This window comes from Adiantum capillus-veneris, chromosome 23, assembly GCF_014529385.1.
Source record: "Adiantum capillus-veneris isolate H3 chromosome 23, ASM1452938v2, whole genome shotgun sequence".
NCBI lineage: Eukaryota > Viridiplantae > Streptophyta > Polypodiopsida > Polypodiales > Pteridaceae > Adiantum > Adiantum capillus-veneris.
Genome location: NC_140953.1, coordinates 18,685,191 through 18,689,049, shown reverse-complemented (window position 1 = coordinate 18,689,049; position 3,859 = coordinate 18,685,191). Strand labels below are relative to the sequence as shown.

Sequence of the window (3,859 nt, the reverse complement as noted above, 5' to 3'; positions counted from 1 at the left end):
CCGTTGCTATATAGCAACACATATAGCGATACTAATAGCGACGCTAATAGCAACGCATATAGTGATGCTAATAGCGACGCTTTACAGGCTACGTGTATAGCGACGCTTATAGCGACATTGCAGAGCCTTATATAGCAATGCTTATAGTGACGCCCAAGAGTAAAATTTTTTGGTGGTGGCACGGCATTGAATGCCCTGCCACCCATCAACCATATTGAATGTTTCAATAATAGAGTAAACCTAAATGAATCCAAGATAAGCCCAGATTCACCTTTGAAAGAAATTGCAAGCTTAGTATTGTTGCAGAATAAAGATACAAAGCTGACAAAAGTAAATTGATGAAAGTAAATCAATGACAATTGTACACATCATAGGCAAAATCACTTGATCGTTAAGCTTTGCAAATGTAATAGTTACAACACCATTGTCATTATTGAGAAAATATATATGGTTTTCTAATAGTTACAAAAAGACGTATACACGTCATCTCATGATACATATGCTATGACAAAAGGAAACTAATGCTATCTAGCTACGGATAGACTGACGTTGTCTAATCAGACGTCTCATCGCATCCAAGCGGCATATCTGTTGGATTCTACCCAAAAAAACAATAAGACAGCTTTTTGTAAGTATTAACATATAATTTACAAAACAATACAACAAATAGAAAAGAGGAAACTCTAATACTAACCATGCCACCGCGATAACTCAAAATGTCCATCAGGGCGTTTAAGCCCTTTCTGTCTGCATACTCATGCTCGTACAGTGTGGGGTCACGTCCTGTCATCGACCACTGTTCAAAACATACAAAGAATCCATTATGTTAGAATTTAAAAGTACAAATAGACTTAACTACCAAACCTAAAAATCAATGCGAAAACACTTACAAATCGGTCTCAAATGATGCCCACCCGCCGCTCCCCAAGTGGTGCGAGCTCCCTGCCTCTACTCGTGCTTTGGATGCCTCCTTTTGTTGCTTCCACTTGTCAAGATTCTCACGCGTTGCTTGCTTCGCATTCTTCCAATCTTCTTTGGCTAGCCAATCTGGTCTTTTCCACCCATGCTTTATTGCTTTTTTCACTTTAGAATGCTTGTGCTTGCAGTATTCGTGCATTCGAACCTTCATTAGTTCTTCATTGAAGCGGTCATCCCATGTTGACACGGAAAACTCGTCATGCAGCATGCTGATGACTCTGTCTTTTAATTCACTTGGTACTTCACTCCAGGTGTTTAGTATGTAGTGTCTAAACACCTGAGAGCAAAGACCGCGCATGCGCGAGATCACCTTCTTGCCTTCATCATCCAAGATGATGCCACCGCTGAAGTCGACGGAGTAAGGCAAGCCTTCTCGCCTGTGACGCGTGAACTTGGGTGTCCCGGCAGGAGTCTCTAGCGGCGTGTTGATGGGGGTACAGACGGCAGGTGTCTCCACTGGAGTCTGGGCCCCGAAGCGAGGAGTGTCAACTAGGGTGACTCCCGGAGGAGTAGGTAGTGGTGTGTAGCCAGGAACGGCGGATAGCCGTGCAAAACCTGGCGTAGATGGCGATGCCACGGCTGGTGTGGGGGCGGGTAAAGAAGGAAAAGGTAAAGATCCTCGTCGAACACGAGGCAGTGTCAAGGCATCAGTGGCGGCATCCCCACAACAACCACATCCACCACCACTAGAGCGTCGGTGCCTAGACATGTGTGAAGATCATCTCGACACCGAAGCTTCAAAGCGCTCTAAATGCTCCAAAACAGAGGGAGACGCTGAAGGAGTAGAACGACATGATGATGCTCCAGAGAAATGACGATCCTCGTACCACTGCCTCTGCCGAGGTGACAAAGAAGAAAGAAACTCATCATCATCCATACCTGCATTAAACACACGAACATTTAATCTTAATATTGAATGGAGAGAAAACATGGACAAGTCGAGAGAGAGAGAGAGAGAGAGAGAGAGAGAGAAAGAGAGAGAGAGAGAGAGGACTCATAAAGAGGGAGGGATTCCTGTGTAGAGAGATTCCTGTGAAGTTTTTGTGAATTTGTCTCCCGTGTGCGTTCTACGTATCTTGTAAAAGCACTATGCTCTGAGTGCGATGGAAACTGAGGCTGCAATCGCGAAGGAGGTGATCTGTCTTTGCTCATAAATGTTGCTCGCCCATCACTAGATCTAGTTGATCAGGTGAAAGAGACGCTAAGAAGCAATAGAAGTGCTTCTTAGCGTCTCTTTCATCCGATCAACTAGATCTAGTGGAGGGACGAGCAGCATCTATGAGCAGAGACAGATCACCTCCTTTGCGATTGCAGCCTCAATCTCCATCGCAATCGGAGCGCAGTGCTTGTCGGCGAGGAGTGTCCCTGCTTGTGAGAACATACCTGGAGCATATGTACCTGGAGTGGATGCAATGACGATTAAACACAATTTAAATTTCTCAAGTATAGCCACATGAATACAATATATATCATAAAACGGAGAAAAATTGTTTAAATACAATGTTTATGGCTTTAAGAGGTCTCTCTCTCATCCTCGCATAGCTCAACATAGCTCCCTATATCTATATAGAGCTCTCCGTTTAGGCAGATGTCCTCCGTTTCATTTTGTAGATCCTCTGCATGCACCCCATAGAGAGTAGTAGCTTGATGCTCGTCTGGCACCACCTCAGCGACTTCTGACTAAGCGTCTTCTCCAATCTTCTCCATTCATGCCGCTGTGATTGGCACATGGTAGCCCTCATACATCCGTGAACTACAAGGGGCTCCCTCTATGACATACCACCAGTTTGATGCAGACTTTGTAGGATGAAATATCACCTGCAAAAGCCACATAACTTACATGAGAGCTTCCAAGCACATAACTTAGTTGTTCACAATGCTCGGGTAGCACGAAAGTTAGGTCAATGCATTGGATCGAGCAAGTGATTGATCATGAGTTGGAGCCAATACGGTAACTCGTACCATAGAGAGAGTCTCTTCATCCCTGGGGGCAAATCGTCATCACACATCTCCTTCTGCTCTAACCATGCTTGTGCAGACATCCTTGGTGGCTCTCTTCCCAAAAAGCCATCGCATAACACATGATTCTCTGGAAGATACGCTTGATGACCTTCCTAGGTTTGCTTCTTCAATGAGGGTGCCCGACGTGCATTCAATTTAGGTCCACATGTGACACATGCTCTGTATTCGCTTGTTTGGAGCCCTGCATGTATACACATGACAATAGATAAGCTTGAGAAAAACCAAGATCTACAGTGTTTGATTTTGAGTTTAAATCACCTGAGCATTCTGTTAGTCCGGGATAGTCATGCATGGTCCACATTAGAATGCCTCTGATCAAAGCATTCCGTCGACCTGTGTGTCGGCTCATATCCACCACTTCTATGCCAATCCACAATTGTTGTACCTCTTCCAATAGTGGACGAAGATACACATCCATATTCTTCACTTTATACCACCCCGGCACAATCAAGCCTAGCCACAGGTACCCCTTCTTGGTAGTCAACCACGGGGGAATGTTGTAGTTGACGATGACAACGGGCCATACACTGTAAGATGTTGATCTTTGAACAAATGGATTTACGCCATCCATAGCCAGGCTTAGGTGCAAATTTTAAGCCTCCCTAGCAAAATCCGATCTTGTTTCGTCTATATGTTTTCAGGCTGCGCAATCTGCAGAAATCCACAGCACACCATCCGAAGCTTTATTATCCTCATGCCATGATGCTAGGGTGGCCATGGACTTACATTCGAAGAAATGCTTGATGCGAGAAAGCAGAGGAAAATGTCGCAAAACCTTTTGTGGAATTTTTGTTACATGGAGATCTACTCAATATCTCTCGGAATCACATTTCGGACACTTCTCCATGTCTACGTATTC

General features: G+C 44.5%; 1 pseudogene; it reads right to left on the bottom strand.

Annotated features, from left to right (window-relative positions):
* Window positions 1-553: 553 nt before the first annotated feature.
* The window catches only part of LOC147427481 (uncharacterized), a 3,696-nt pseudogene continuing 390 nt past the window's right edge, over window positions 554-3,859 (bottom strand).